Genomic DNA, 17820 nt, shown 5'->3' with positions numbered 1-17820 from the left:
CTTCGTGAAACCATCTTCCCCACTTGAAATAACATTCAAGCCATCCTTCTGCAAACACTTATATCGACCATGCCAAAGAGAATGTTTGCAGTTTTTCCCAATGACGGCCGTGTAACTCACTACTGAGACTTCTTGTTGGGCATTTCCTACCCTGTTTAGGACTTCTTCTTGGTATTGTCTTGAACTTTTTACCAGCTAGTATTTAGGCTAATTTCATAGTGTTTACATTTTCCCTATTAATGCTAAAAAAGTTTTCTATTTTAATTTTCCCTTTTCTTATTTTTATCTTTCAAAGCTCTACTCAAATAAGTGGTTGAATCTAACAACGCAAAATGCATAATTTTTCTTTATGTTCATTGGCCTCACGATTTTGGCCAGCAGTATACACACGATGATCTTGAAAGTTCCGTAACAACTCGTTTGAACGTGTAATGACTGAAATATTTAAAATATGTTTTACAGAGCTACTTTCACAGGTGAAGTCACTGTTTTCAGTTTGTAATATTGCTTTCAAAATACAAAACTTTCTATAACAGCGAGATAGAAATAAATCAAACGATTTATGAGGTACAGTTGTGTTATACTCCCATTACGCTTTCCATTCTTATGTTTATTAATTGTAGGTTACATTTATTCATATCAGGAATCAACTCATTAATGCAAACATAAGAAACTGCTATTTATTATTGGTAATTAATAATACAAAGATTTTTGTTTTGTTTTTACTGGCAGCTCATTCTTTTCTTCAATCGCCTCTCTCGATTTATTCGTTCTTTCTCACAATCCCTGGTTTCCTCTTTATTTCATTAAACTTTTGTTTGTTTTATATCATTTTCTCAAATTCATTCTGAATCGATCTTTTCTGTCTGTCTTTGCACCTGTTTCCTGTTTATTGAATTATAATGTTTCATAACCATAGGAGGTCTTGTAGTCTCCATTCTGACTAACTTGAAAAGGCGCGCACTGATTAATCACTGATTCAAATGATTTTCTTATAACTTAGAGATTGACCAAAGGCCAGCAGCTTTCTAAATTTTCCAACTCCAACCGATGTTTCTTACACCTAATTTCACAACATCACGTAAAACATACCTTTAAAATACTTGATATAATGATTATAGTTCTCTAATATCACCAACAGATTAAGAACAAGTGGAATCAGAGCTATTATTGCGTCAGCTATAATTACTGTAATGTGGTCGAAATAAGAAAGTTTGAATATTACGAAGAGCTGGTATTCGTATGAATACATACCTTATAGAAATTATTTATACTACGTCAAAACACACAATTACTACTAATCACTTTCAGTCTCACAATTAAAAACATACTAGATACATCAGGTAAACAAAGTGTAAAACCTATGCCAATTTACGTTATGATTGAGATATGCTATAATATTATGGTATATATTAATAGAAAAATAACGTATTTATTTAAAATAAATTGCATCCACTATATATAATCAAATATTAATAAAAATTGCATTTTTTCATTGTTTTATATATCTATATAACTAGTAACAGGTGTGAGTAGAGGGCAGTATAATAATGATTTAAATATTCAATAGAGTTGGTGGTTCAAAAACTGTAATATAACATTTGCAGCATTATCTTGAATGGTTTAATAATTATTTTTACAATATGTATGCATGCAAATACACGTGTTTAGAGGTCTGTGTATGTGTATGCTCAGTAGAAATTGTAAGTGATTTGTGAATGTTTAGTACAAATTGTAAATAATTTGTGAATGATTAGTACAAACTGTAAATGACTTGTGAATGATTAGTACAAACTGTAAACGACTTGTGAATGTTATAAACTGTAAGAACTTGAATGTTTCAGAAGATGTTTTTAATGAATTTTGCAACACTTTTAATCTGTTTAAAGTCTTCCTAGTTTTATTTCATATCAGACTTTAATTGATAGATATCAGAAAATTAATTGCTCTTAAACAACTATATCTGCAGACATAAATATTTGTCATTTTAATTGTCGGGAAAATACAAATTGTTCGAAGTTATTACACGTGACCATGAATTCTTTACACTTTCATCAAATGAAATTCATTTCTCGTTTCATTTAAAGGTAAGCACAAAACTACACAATTGTAACATTATTAAACACAGAATAGCCTTGTTATTTTAAGAGAAAGATAACAATCCTCTTGGGCACCATACGTTAATATAATACAAGTAGATATATTTCGAGATGTGTTTGAAGGGTAATTTATTGTTGTTTTTAATGACGTTTGAAAAACAACTGCCGTTTGTTATTTACCAATTTGTCTTTCTTTTCTGCGTGATTGAGTGTGTGGGATCTATCTATCAGTAGATGGCTGTTCATTAGAATAAATTAACGTACGCCGATAAGACCAGAAAACATATTGCGTTTAGTTCACTCTAGGTTAGTAGAACATAATTTTACAATGTAAGCAGGCAATTATACAACAGAGCTGAAGATATATAACACGTAAGTATTCAATGTATTATTGAATATGTTAATCTGATGCCAGTTTAGACATTTCTATGCTTTTTAACTTGTGCCTTTGTTATCAATATGTTAACTGTGAAAGGTACACTGTTGCTAAAAGTGCTGTGAACAGCAATAAATCTTTGAAAGTAGACCTTGTGTAGTTGAAGAGCTGAATGTCATAAAGCAAGAATTCTAATTAAAAATAGACTAGTACATGCATTCAAATACACAGAAAGATAAATAATTAAATGTATGTACACTTTGTTGTAAAGTGCTGGTAAAGAATAAAGAAAAATAATAAATTTAGTTACTTAAAAGTTAAAAGTAATTAGCAAATTGAGATTTGCAAATGTATAGTATATGTATATAGTATAACAAATGACTTTGTTTTGTTTTGACACTAATTTATCATACGATTTAAAATTCTAATTAAAAGAAAAACATCTTAGACAGCTCTTTTGATCTTATTGCCTTGTTTCTTCCAAAGTTGATTAAAAAAGTCACAGCTTACCATCTATTTGTTTAAAATAAAATCTCTTAAGGCCACATGAGCAAGGCAATTGATCACACTATAAATTTCGCTCGCTTTTTTATTTAACAATAAGACGACAAATACGAAGTCTACAAAACCGTGTCTTATGGAAGCTTTGTGCATTTACTTCTAACCTAAGCTGCGTTTGACAGTACGCTCATTCATTTACCACAAGTGTAGAGTTGGCACTTCAAGATCTTTCTTAATGACACAGTAGGAGCACGTGCTAATGCTCTAAGCTCGAGTTCTCGCGACACCTGCACTTGAACACAGGTTTATGGTATGCTTTCTAACTAAACCAGCGTGCGCCATCTGGCAAAGTCATATTGATGAAGGTTCTTCATTATATATATAAAGGTAACCATTGTTTCTTAGCTTAAAAAAACAAACCAGACTCAAGTCTTTAATTCAATTATTTTTAAAAGGTGGGCTAATTATCTGATTTTTTAAATTCAAGGCCTCTTAGAAAGAACTTAACTTCCTTGGGCTCTCTAATTATAGATCTTTATAGTGATAATATCCATACCAGCCGTCTTGAGCTGAGATTCATTCATCAGAAGAGAAAACATTTCCGTCCGCTTAAGTCCAGTAATTACTAGTTTTAATTACATGCATACTTATTTAATCCTTCCTACATCAGTTATATACTTTTGTGATGTTATTCCTAAATCTAAGGCCAATTTACCCTCCTTTTTATTAATTCTGGGATAATTTCTAAATTAAACTATTTTACGTAGACGGTAGTGCAGTTAACTTCTGTTTTAAGAAATGATATGCTGAGTTCATCTAAATTTCGAACGTAGCTACGCATAGGCTGTTACGCTATCTGTCTTTAATTTTGAAGTATAGATAGACTAGAGGGAAGGCAATTATTGACCTGTTCTTTGCCAACAAATAGTGGAATCGACACTCACATAATGACGCCCTTTCGAGTGAAAGAGCTGGCATGTTCGGTGACGGAATTCGTTCCCTCGATCGGAGTCGATTGTTCTTACTGCCAGATCATGCAAGGCTAAAGCGTTGATAACTCACGAAAGATTAATTTGTCTTTTTATCGACAATGTGATATTAGAAATTTATTTTTGCAACACGCTAGCATGTTCGAAGGTACATATTATGTTACAGAAACTAAACATTCTGCAGGATGTGGTATATTGATTTTTATTCCTTGAATATTTCAAAAGGTTTGCTCAAATAAATAAGCATCTAGACCTCTTAATGTCTTAGATAGTCAGAAACTGAAATAACAGACATCGTTAAGAAACCAAAGGATCCGCACGGTGTTGTAGTAATTATTAAACTATATCGAAAGTCTTAGCATGTGAACCAAAAGTTGTCGAAGACCTGTTTTCATATAGTTCCTATCCAAACACACTTTGTTGGAAACAGACAGAATTAATAGGTGAATAATAATTTGTGATATTTGTCAAAAATTCGGAATTAAAATTACCCAACCGGATACATTATACAAATCCAAATCTCACAGGTTTGATTCAGAGAAATTATAAAGCTATGTGTTAGAACGTTTATTTTTGAAATGTTCCTTCTGTCGTTTCGTTATTATCTGCTCTTTACCCATTGCATTGGGCCAGGCATGGCCAAGCGTGCTAAGGCGTGCGCCTCGTAATCTGAGGGTCGCGGATTCGCATCCCCGTCGCACCAAACATGCTCGCCCTTTCAGCCGTGAGGGCGTTATAATGTGCGGTCAATCCCATTATTCGTTGGTAAAAGAGTAGCCCAAGAGTTGGCGGTGGGTGGTGATGACTAGCTGCCTTCCCTCTAGTCTTACACTACTAAATTAGGAACGGCTAGCACAGATAGCCCTCGAGTAGCTTTGTGCGAAATTCAAAAACAAACAAACAAACAAACAAACTCATTGCATAAACAAATAAACAATCGCTAGTTGCAACATAAGAACAGCCATTTTATATTTAATGATGAATAATAGCTACTTTTACACATTCGTCTTCGATACATAAAATACAACCATAAAATAATGCTTTTTTTCTTTTGTGAATCATTCAACAGCGTCAGATTAACATTTTGCAAGTAGATACAATAGATCGTTTCAAAATTTACTGAAATGGAGTAGTAAATCTCAAATGCGTCAGTTTTCATTACTCGGTAAATAAGCTTGCTATGTCTATTGGAAATTACCCTGTAATCAATGTTTAAAATTTTATTGAACTTGTAATTCAGAAGCGGGTAACTCTTAAGAACAACAACGATAAAATATATTCTAACACCTTTGAAATAAAAAAATGTTGCTTTTTTACATGTACTTCTTCATTATCCCATTATTAGTAGAAAAATAATTATATCAGTTGCTATACAGTTAAGGTCCAAAAAAAAGTCCTTTTTTATCGCCTGTTCTTTGCATGATTACCTTAATAATAATAAATAATTTACTGTTGAGTTCTGTGTTATCATAACATTAACACTATCAAGCCTCCGTCACATCAAACATGCTCACCCTATCAGCCGTGGGGGCGTTATAATGTGACGTTCAATCCCACTATTCGTTGGGAAAAGAGTAGCCCAAGTGTAGGCGGTGGGTGGTGATGACTAGCTGCCTTTTCCCTAGTCTCACACTGCTAAACTGGGATGGGTGGCGCAGCTAGCCCTCGTGTAGCTTTGCGCGAAATTCAAAACCAAACCGCTATCAGTCGTTCAACGAACAATAAGCGTTTTTCCGCCGTTAGAATTATTACGTTAACAGAAAGTTGAATAATCTATTGCCTAATTACTATGTCATTACTAAAATACTATTGTTTTTTTCTCTTGGTACCATTTTAAACAATGAGAATAGCAACGTGGACAATCTGATTAGTTGCTGCTTATTTCAATACAAATACGTTGTGTTGTAACTTTCTTTTAAGTAAAAGTATGAATGCGTGAATTTTCGAAAACAAAAACTTTGGTTAATAGATTTAAAATGTCAGACGTACAAAACATGGTTATGTATAATTTGTATACAAAAATTAATAGGTTATAAAAGCGATTTTAAAAAGAGAGAAACACAAGGAAAATATATACAGAACTTCTAATCAATCAAGACTTACACAGTTCAATCGTTTCTTGAGCTGACATATTTTTCATGATTGAGAAATATATTTCACATATACAGGATATTATATGTTGTCATAGTTTCAAAACTCTATCACAGTTTCACACAGTGAAACTAATCTCATTTCTCTGGTTCAAAAAAATCGATTTTCTTTCTACTTACTTCAGTTAAATTAATACAAATGTTCATTTACTATCGTAACTTTCAAAGCTAAATCGATTCCTGCAGAACTACGAAAGGCATACAGCAAATCTCAAAGTAAGAAAACAAAGTTTTAGCTTGCATAATGTTAAACTACTGCGATCTAAACAGTTGTAAAGGATTAAATGGCCTTAATGGAATTACTAAATCAATGAAGTTCTCCTTGAAAAGCTAAGACTGCTTGCTTAAGAATCAACACCTACAGGTATGAGTGTTTAACAACATTTACCACTACTAAGAATCATAAAAAGTGTGGTAACCTAAACTGTCTTAGCTAGGATAATTTTAGTTTGGATATTTGTTAGTCAGAAACGACATGTGCTATCTGTTTCATAGAATATAAATGTGTACGATTAGGAAGTTATCTAAACTATTAAACGCCTCATCTTAAGTTGTATGCGTATATGTGACCAAGCTCTTAAATAAACTACTTTACGGAATTACCTTCGTCAGTGATGAAGATCAGAATTTTCCTGGCTTTTGATACAAAATTTGCTACATCAGATACTTCAAACTTTTCTTTACATTAACCACAAAATTTTAAAGAACCTGGAAATTGGAGGAATCGTGTTGTATAGTGAGATCCTCACTGTACCTTCTGTACCCCCACTGTTGCAGCAACAATACCATAGTTTCCAGGCTCGTGTTCTTGAATACTCATAACTTTAGCTCGATCGTTGTCCTAACCGCACGCTAGATTTTCTCGCCAATAAGGGGAAGAGAAGTAAAATCGATTTGAAGATTCCTCCTTGGAATAAGAAAAGGAAATTAAAAATAAGTTATGAGAATTCGCCGTTTGTTTCCAAGACATTGAGCTCTTCGAATTTGAGAGATAAAACTTTTTTAAAATACTGTTTTTATTAATGTAGAAATATGCAGTACATTTCATAATAGCATCAAGCTTTCATTGTGTACGCTAAGAATACGCTATATTTATATGAAATTACGAATTTTTATTTGCAGAATGGAATGACAAAGTTTCGAATACATTCCAATCTATATTAGAAGTACGTCGTGAACTCTTAGATTAATTTATGTTTGTTTGTTTTTTTGAATTTCGCACAAAGCTACTCGAGGGCTATCTGTGCTTGCCGTCCCTAATTTAGCAGTGTAAGACTAGAGGGAAGGTAGCTAGTCATCACCATCCACCGCGAACTCTTGGGCTACTCTTTTACCAACGAATAGTGGGATTGACCGTCACATTATAACGCTCGCACGGCTGAAAGTTGCTAGATCTTATTAGGACTGATAAATGCAACGAAAAGTCCATGAGCGTTTTATAAAAATCTTTAAAAATGTGCATCATGCTAACAATTTAGTAGACTTTAACAAATTGTTTATCGTGACACTTTTGTCAATGCTTTTCATCGAAAACTATAAATGAAAATGGCATTTATATAAATAAAATAATCCAGGAAAATATATTTATACTATCTTTAAAACTTTACCGACAAGAACTATATGTATATTTTGTTGCACCCGTAAGATGAAAGAGACAGCGGCCTTCTTCATTTTTCTTTTTTTTTGTAACGAAAAGTTTGATAGAACTTGTTTTGTTTATAATCTTCTTCTGATATATCATGAAAAACGTTTTGTTTTTTGTTTGTTTTTGAATTTCACGCAAAGCTACTCGAGGGCTATCTGCGCTAGCCGTCCCTAATTTAGCTTGTTTGTTTGTTTTGGAATTTCGCACAAAGCTACTCGAGGGCTATCTGTTCCTAATTTAGCAGTGTAAGACTAGAGGGAAGGCAGCTAGTCATCACCACCCACCGCCAACTCTTGGGCTACTCTTTTACCAACGAATAGTGGGATTGACCGTCACATTATACGCCTCCACGGCTGGGAGGGCGAGCATGTTTAGCGCGACGCGGGCGCGAACCCGCGACCCTCGGATTACGAGTCGTACGCCTTACGCGCTCCCTAATTTAGCAGTATAAGATTAGAGGGAGGGCAGCTAATCATCACCACCCACCGCCAACTCTTGAGCTTTTCTTTTACTAACGAATAGTGGTTTTGAACACCACATTATAACGCCCTCACGGCTAGGAGGGCGAGCAGTTTTGGTGCGACTGGGTTTCGAACCCGCGCCCCTCGGATTATGAGTCGAACGCCTTAACACGCTTTGCCATGCCGGGCTTATGAAAAACGTAGATTACCAAATTAACCATATTTCACACGGGGGTCTTTTAATACTTAATAAATATGGTATTCAGAGAAATAAAGATGGAGAAGAATTAATATAACATCCAACCGTGAAGAAACTAGACACGCTTATAAAACATCATAATTATGTTCTAAAAATAAAGTAGTGGTTAAAGTCGTAGTGGTGTACCAAGTACTCTTAATAATATCACAAATACTGCAACTTGAGCAAATTTTGCCGATTTAACGTCCCTAGTTTGTTCAACCATGTTTTTCTTCTGTTCGTTATATTTTGCTACAACGTGACTTAAACTACAAGTAAGCTAGTTTTATCGTATTAAATTTAAATATTAAGTGAAAGTATCAGATATTAAGATTGAAATCACGTGCAGAAGTTACGTTTCTTCATTTATTAGAATTCTTATTTTAATACGCAAACGAATGATTATACATTTTAAACCAGGATCTGCTGCTCAACGTTTTTATGAGCTGTTTTGTAACGAGGAAATTTATCTGTTTATATTATACTTTCAAATGAACCATAGCGATTTTAACTAGTTTCTAATGGAAGGTTTAACTAGTTAAAAAAAAAAAAGAGCCCGATAGAGACCCGAAAAAGAACACTTATATGTACACAAAAGAGCCCGATAGAGACCCGAAAAAGAACACTTATATGTACACAATTTACTCTTCTTATGAAGAAAGGACCACTTTTTTTATTCTTACGAAGACGAAAAATTCTTCACTATGATTTGTAAAGACCTTATTCTACCAGTCCTCTGTTGGGACAGTGATAAGTCTTAGGACTTACAATACTAAAATCAGGGGTTCGATTAATCTCGGTGGACACAACAGATAACTCTTCTTCTACGATACGTTTTCCCTGATTACACATCTTCACTATCACTATTTTTCAGTGATTTATGAAGTTAGAAAAACGTGTAGGTTTGAGAGGTATTGATAGATAAGAATACAAATCCCTTAACCCTGGAGCTTTCGATAGGTTGACTTTCGAAAACGCTCGGTTTATAGTGTTTTTATTCATTATTTTTCAATGGTCATAATTGCAGACTTAACAGACCGCGAACTGGTTTTGCATCTCAGTGGTTACGAGAAAAATGTAAAAACAAAAACCTGTACGTACAAAAGTTTAAACAAAGCGGATTTTGGATACGTTATAGAGCATTATTTCTCACTCTCTGGTTTGGGTACAGGTGCCTGTCTGTCTCAACTATCTTGCCAGTATGTGGGATTTCAGGAAAACAAATACGGCAGTATATTCATATGCAATTCGTAATGGATTTTCGTTGTACTAGCATTTTAATAGTTCACGACAGCTTGGATAGGCGGCGAGCTGGTCCTTGTTATCGAAATTGTTTGGAACTGATTTAGTAGTGGTATTAAATACACCTCCTGGTTCCTTTTAGTTTTAAGCTTCAACGAACGTACTAGCATTACATTGTAAACATTATATTATTTGTTACAAAAAGATTATTTAAATTTCCTATTGTACTGGAAAAGATAGGTGAAACGGTTTATGATTATTTATTCAATTTAAAATATAGTTTTTTTTTCTCTTTTTTCAATTTACTTTGGAAAAATCATAAATAACTGTTGTAATTGAATTGCATTTTTTAACGTAGCTCTATCTAATTCTAAGTAACCAACAAAAAAGAAAAAAAATTACGAACGTTTTAAAGACAGTGATTCCAAATTCATTATGTATTCTGGTTCATTTTGCAAATTGAACAAGGATCGTATCCCACGTACTGGGTGAATACCCCAGCTCACGGTATAACAAAATACAATGTATCTAGTTTACGAAAATTGCTGATAATATAACTCTAACGCCGAGCAGAGGCCAAGTAAGGTTATAACAGCTTCAACTTTATATCAAAAATTAATTACGATTTGTGTCAGTGTCATTTGAAGGTCATCAAAATAATTTATAAAATTCTCGTTATAAAAATACGAATACTTCTACAAATTAAAATGGTCTTAATGATGCATCATTTAAGAATGGGTTTCTCTCTTCCTATGACACACGACTTTTATTTTCTAACACGTATTTTTAACGAATCCAGATTTCTACTGTTGCAAACTCTCAAGCATATTGCTGAACCAGTCAATGGGTTTTTGTAATAAATTTATTCTATTGAATAAAATCGGGTAATTTAATGGGAAAATATCTAAAAAAGATAAGATGCGTTGTTTCTACTTAGTTTCTTGTGTCATTTGCATCCTTAGTTACTTTAAAGACTGTTATATCACTAAGCCAAAAAAATAATGCATCTGCTATAAAACTGATGGAATGGATATTACAGAAAACTAAATAGCGATTGATGGTGGTTGTCTATACACCGCACAATCTTTTCACGAAAAAACTGCATAAGAAAAATAGAAAATGAGTGGGAAACATATGTTAACGCTATGCTAATAGATGTTATGACACTTAGAATGAAATGTTAGTGGATTTAACTACTACAAATGATGTAATAATTTGGATCCTTAATAATATTTCACAGCGCGCGATTCAACCATAGATGTGTATGAAACGCAGATGTCGCTTTAACTAAGGAGAACTGAACCACGTTTGTTGATATAAACAGCGTTATATATGTGCTCATTTATTAATTGATAAATCACAGAAACTTTCAATTTTGTTTCTAGGGTAATTACAGTCAACCAGCAGAGTTATCGTAGTCATCTCTTTACCTTTGCTTATACCAAAATACAGAACACGACAGTAGAGGAATATTATTTTATCCAATTATAAGGTTACAACTTTATGCCCATGCGAAATTTTCATTTTCAAACTTGTTTGCTGATAATTTCTTAAAATACATATCACATGAAATAAAGAAAATCACATATTCTATTACATAATGATGAAATAAAGTTTCAATTACAATCAATTCTTGTACTAAATGAACTGTAACAACCAAAGTCTTCTTTAACGAATATGTGTAGTCTTACAAACTTCCTACTTTATTCGTCATTTATATATCTATGAAGTCTAAATTATTAGATTTACTGAAATGTGCATTATTATTTTCTTGGATTTTGAGATAACATTCTTTAAAAGCGTTAAAATATGCAAGTAACACAAAAACTAAGTAAGAATCAAATTAAGAATAGACATTAGAATATAAAATAGGGATAATAAGCTGTAATACTATTTAATATCACAAGTGGAGTATTTCAGGGCTCGGTGTCAGGATCTTCGATATTATTAATTCATCTTAATGACGTACATAAAAAAATACTCAATAAATTTAAATTTGTTGATGAAATTGGAGTTTAAGAAAGATGTTAGTTTTGAATGAGATAGTATTGTTTGAAAAAGTGTTTAAATTATTTGGTGAGTTGAGAGAACGAATGGCAGATGACTTTTATTTATAATAAATGCATGTGGGTTATCATAATTTGAATTAGTATTATACATATAAGAAATCTAAAGATATTATAATTATTATACAGATCATTGGTTAGGACACTTTTAAAGTATTATATTCAGTTCTGGGATTTGGAGGAGCGCTACTAAAATGATACGTGGAATGGAAAGATTGTCATAAAGAACAGATTAATATATCTTGCAAATTGTGTTCTCTAGTTAAAAAAGAGGTAGGTGGGACCTGATTGAGATGTTTAAGATTATTAAGGGAATTCATAGTTTAGATACATCATCTCTTTTCATACTACGCCAGAACAAAAGTAGGAACCTTCTCAATTGAAACAGCTATATTTTTAACAGGTTAGTTGACCTTTAGAATGAGCTGTCTTCAGATCATTTGAATATAGTTAAAGCAAGAAAGTTCAAGATTAGGGTTTATAAATATTTTAATGATAAGGACTGAGTTTGAATGTTGTATTTTTATTTTATAGCTTAGCGTGGCTAATTGACTGACCTAGATGGACTAATAGGTCTTTTTTTGTCCTTCATTATGGGTATTTATGTATTAAATAATACTGAATTTAAACTGAAGCAATGGTAGAAGACATAGTTCTAACAAATACAAATGTTGTAAGAATTGAAATTCATTACTATATTTCATAGACGGTAATGAATACTTTACAGGTGGTCTGTTTACATATACACCAGCCATTAATGATATAATATCTAAAAATATAATTACTTTCCAAGTCAAAAGTGCATATAGCGTCGATGTCCACAATAAAAACAGCAAACATTTTACCGTCATTCTTTGTAATTTCGAAATGTTTATAGTAATCCTAGAATCACAGACTAAGTATTCCAGCACCAAATCAATTAAGTTACCTTTTGTGTTATTTCTCTCTTGGAAGGTAAAAAAGACTAAAGATGAAGATGAAATTTATCTTTGAAAACGTAAACAAGAGAAAGAATTTAATTTGCTTGGAAATTTGCGCAAAGTTACTCCAGAGATATCTACATTAGCTAACCTAGGTTCAGTACTAACAGACTAAAAAAATATTGTACTTTGTCATACCATCGGTAAAGCTACCTCAAAAACGAAGTTTTCTATTCATGTTTGTATTCTATCTAAGTAATTTAGATTAATAATGAAGCTGTTAAAAAATTAATGAACACCACGAAGCCAGTCCTAAAGCGTAGAATCAGACTTTTAGGCCAAGTATAGCCAGGTGGTTAAGGCGCTCGACCCGCAATCTGAGGGTCGCGGATTCGAATCCACGTCCCACCAAACATACTCGCCCTTTCAGTCGTGTGGGCTTTAGAATATAACGGTCAATCCCACTATTCGTTGTTAAAACAGTAGCTCAAGAATTGGCGGTGAGAGGTGATGACTAACTGCCTTCCCTTTAGTCTTACGCTGCTAAATTAGGGAAGGCTAGCACAGATAGCTCTTGCGTAGCTTTGCGCGAAATTAAAAAACAAACAAACAAACAAAGAGACTTTTGGATTCACAGTCAATGGTGCACAATCAACAGTTACTAGACAAATAAAAGACACTTTTCTGTAGATAACACTAAACATCCAAAACATAAATGAATCGTGATGTGAGATCAATATATTTGCTTGTCCTAACATACCATACTAGCTTCCCGAGTCACGTTCACTGCCTCCGAAATTTATTTGTGATACTCATGATGAAAAAAGGCATTTCATACGTTGTTATTGTTAATCAAATTTTTATATTTTATGAGCTATTACAAAAAACACAACGTATAACAAACTAAACGTCTTTTCCTACCTTACAACCTTTCTCTGCAAAATCCCAAATAGCGATAGTAGACCCAGTCGGTTTCAGGCAAGAAAGTGGACAGCAAGTCCATCTAGCCTTAATATCGAGAAGGAAATTGCACGTGTAGACATCACGTGAGCACCACCTCGTGATCCGCTTTCAGTACACTTCCATTTAACCTCAATAACACTACGTTTAACACAAATCATACAAGTCGCTATTCAATGAGCAAAAGCTAAGTCTATCTGTTTCATGTTTCAAGCGCCTTGGTACCAATATTTCTGAAGAAGCCGTAATTGGATAATTTTTACATATCACCTCTGGTTCTTTCTTATTAACCGTTTTTGATTTCTGTAAATGATCCAGCGATGACCTGATCAGAAATTACGTCACGTTGATGTATCAAAAGCCATGCACGCTCACAATAAGCCATAACAGTCATTTAGAAATTATCTACACGTGGAAACGTCTACCAGTTCAAGGGGTTAAGTTCCGGAAGTGTTATACAGATGATAAGATCAGGCTCTTAATGAGTCTTTCAAGATAGAGTTACGATTTTATGAGGGCACTGGCTCTTTCTGTGTAATTAACTGTATTAATGAGGATACTAGGTCTTTCTGTATTACTAAATGTGTTTATGAAGACACTGGCTCTTTCTATGTTACTGTGTTTATGAGGATACTGGCTCTTTCTGTATTATTGTGCTTATAAGTATACTGACTCTTTCTGTATTACTGTGCTTATAAGTATACTGACTCTTTCTGTGTAATTGAATGTGTTGAAATTATCTGAGAAATGATTGTTCTCTGTTGATAAGTTTTAATACTTTTTGGTGTGTTGTAATAAAGCACAAAGGCTACATAATGAGCTGTATGTACTCTACCTACCGCGGGTATCGAAACTCGGTTTCTAGTATTGTAAGTCCGCAGACATACCTCTGTGCTAAAATACTTTTGAAAAGTTAAGAAATGAATGATTTTGAAAAAAAATTAATTTCCTATTTCTGTGGGTAACTAGAAGGATAAATATTATTTGTTATATTCTTATCATTATAAACAAGCAGAGCTAGTCCGATTTATGTCTATGTCTAATCTACATATACCTATATTTATACTTTACAATACATTTACTTAAATTTGAAATATTCGACACGAATGGCAATTATTCAAGGTTCGTACACCGACACATAATATTGAACTTATTTTAAAAATTGTAAGCATTTGGGCGAAGTATATTTAAGCTAGTCAGTAGAGTGAAATTATGAACATATTAGGAGCCAAGAGTTGAAATTCTATCATTATTCTTACTTGTTGGCTTTAATAGTTAGTAGTATTACAGAATTGAACTCATTATATTAAAATGATATAAAGTTGCAATGGAACGATATGTATCAGAACCAGATTCGGATATTGTTTGACGTTGCGTTGGTAGGTAGCGTGATGCCATCAAAATCTGATTGCTTCTGAAACGGCTGTGTGAGACATAGAGCATTCCGATGAAAAATATTCATACACTCACATCATAAAAATATCTCAGGCTCTGGATGGAGAATTATCAAGATAGGAGTATACCTACTGCTGAAAGGGCGAGCATGTTTGGTATGACAGGGATTCGAACCTGCTACCCTCGGATTACGAGTGTAATGCCTTAATCACCTAAACATGTCGGGCCTAAGAAGCCTTTTGCAACTGACACTATCGAACTGACAGTCGTCAGACAGTGCATGACTAGACGCGGCGACATGGATTGTAGAGTCGCAATGAGTCGCCAAAAAGGTTTTGATATAATGTCCTAAGCCTTCTGTTTTTATAATAATAACTAAATTTGTATAGCAGATGTTTTATGTAATTTAACATAGATTCATAAACACTGTGATGACTAAGTCAATGGTAATGTAATGTGATAACCTGCTACAGAATCGCGAAATAAACAGTAATCGGAATAAAACATTAAAAAACTGTGAAGTAAAATACAAAAATCAGTAACGTTACAACATATAGATTAAGCATGTAAATCTGCCTAAAATTATGTAAGCTGTATATGAAGATTACATAAAAAATAAAAATTATTTAACAATAATAAAAGCTCTGCGCCAGTACAGCGCTAAGTCTACGGATTTACAACGCTAAAATCAGGGGTTCAATTCCCCTCGGTGGGCTCAGCAGATTGCCCGAGGTGGCTTTGCTATAAGAAAACACACACACAATAATACAAATAGTAATTTTTATATCGTATCGTTTTATTTTTTATCTTGCAGTTAAAATATTTATTACGTATATATGCAATAACGGCTCGTTTGGGTTGAGAAAATATTTTACGTAGAAGAGCGAACAACGTTTCGACCTTCTTCGGTCATCGTCAGGTTCTCATTACGTAGTTTTTAAACACCTCTTCTGAAAAAAAAAATTATTCAAGAATTAAGTTCTAATGATTTTGTTTTGTTTGTTTGTAATTAAGCACAAAGCTACACAACGGGCTATCCTTGCTCTGCCTACCACTGGTATCAAAACCCGGTTCTTAGCGGTGTGAGACCGTGGATATACTTCTGTGTCACTAGAGGGCAAAAGAAATTTGTATTGAATTCACGTGAAAAACATATTCACAGAAATTAAAATACACCATCTTATAACAACGGTCATTCACACTTAACTGAATTCTGTTAGTCCGTGGCTGGGGTTCCCAGTGTCTTGAAGGGCTTATAACGATAAAAACTAGGTTTCAATAGCTATGATGGACACAGAACGGCCCGGCATGGCCAGGTGGGTTAAGGCGTTCAACTCGTAATCTGAGAATCGCAGGTTCGAATCCCCGTTGCACCAAACATACTCGCTCTATCAACCGTGGGGACGTTTTTATATGACGGCAAATCCCACTATTCGTTAGTAAAAGAGTAGCCCAAGAGTTGGCGGTGGGTAGTGATGACTAGCTGCCTTTCCTCTAGTCTTACACTACTAAATTAGGTATGGCTAGCGCAGATAGCCCTCGTGTAGCTTTGCGCGAAATTCAAAACAAACAGACACAGCACAACTGGCCCATTGTGTAGATTTTCGCGTAACGACAAACAACATGTGTGACTAGACTCGAAACATTTGCATAATCTGTGTATTTTCGCGGAATTCTAAAGACGCCATGAAATATGCGAAATACTGTAGATTTTTTTAAGAAAACGCTGGAACTACGATATCGTAGAATGCAAAAAAAACAACAAAGTGATCCTCAAATCAAACGGGTAAAAAAACTTTTCATTTAGCGATTGTGAATTATTAAGAGGAAACAGTTAAAGGTCGGGTTGAATTATAAAATTTTACCATTTAATAAATATGAAACAAGTTCGTGTGATAACGTGAACGATTTATTTGTTTGTGTGTGGTGTTTATGACAATGCCACTAAGGCCATATGTTAGTTAACCTTACTTTTTATGTGACCAAAGTAAAGGAAACCCACCAGTTAGTAGGATACTCTATTAACAAGGAATGGTTGTATTTACTGTTACCTTATAAAGTGTCCCAGGCTCAGGAGGCGGGTATTTTCGGCCCCAAATTTCAGTTCTGTGACCCACAGATTGCCAGTTGAGCATCCTAACCATAAACTTGAAAGATAATAATCACAATTACTAATACTAATTAGTTTAGCTTCGTAGGCTTATCTCTTGTTACATTAGAAATATTTTGAAAAATGAAGACTGCTTAGTCATTTGTTTGTTTGAATTTTCGAGGAAAGCTAACGAGGGTTATCTGCGCTAGCCGCCTCTAAATTACGAGTGTAAGACTAGAAAAGGAAAGGAAGCTAATCATCACCACCCATTGCCAACGAATAGTAGGATTGACCGTCACATTATTACGCCCTCACGGCTAAAAGGGATAAGCATATTTGATGTAACGAAATGTCAAACCCGCGACCCTCTGCTTGTGAGTCAATTGCTTTAATCACCTAACCATGCCGAGCGTTGCTTAACCCTACTGGTTTTGGTTTTTAAAATATTGATAGAAAACTAATCGAAATGAATTTTTATTCTTCATTTCTTTCAAAGCAATTTAATTTTTGTGCAAAAAATTATGTTCATAATTTACCAGCCCATTCTGCTAATGTGTAGACAGCAAAATAAGTTTCATATAACAGAACTGTAGCCAAAAGTGGATTATACTCATGTTAATTCTTGTATCAATTTATTCTTTAAAAACGTTATTTAAGTTAAATAATTAAGTGAGAAAGAGAAAGGC

The 17820-nt window shown here is 33.7% G+C and overlaps 1 protein-coding gene across 6 annotated transcripts in view; it reads right to left on the bottom strand.

Annotated features, from left to right (window-relative positions):
- The window catches only part of LOC143256859 (protein CBFA2T2-like), a 44591-nt gene extending 30812 nt beyond the window's left edge, over positions 1-13779 (bottom strand). The window contains exons 1-2 of one of the 6 annotated variants that reach the window (XM_076514650.1): positions 13609-13779; positions 6719-7022 (exon numbers count right to left, since the gene is read on the bottom strand). The gene's annotated coding sequence lies outside the window, so the exon portion shown is untranslated. The remainder of the gene's footprint in view (positions 1-6718; positions 7023-13608) is intronic. The other 5 variants (XM_076514651.1, XM_076514648.1, XM_076514646.1 and 2 more) reach the window with 5 other exon arrangements.
- Between the last annotated feature and the right edge of the window lie 4041 nt (positions 13780-17820).

Source organism: Tachypleus tridentatus, chromosome 7 (assembly GCF_004210375.1).
Source record: "Tachypleus tridentatus isolate NWPU-2018 chromosome 7, ASM421037v1, whole genome shotgun sequence".
NCBI classification, from domain to species: Eukaryota; Metazoa; Arthropoda; class Merostomata; order Xiphosura; family Limulidae; genus Tachypleus; species Tachypleus tridentatus.
This window is presented reverse-complemented; position numbering and strand designations above follow the sequence as displayed.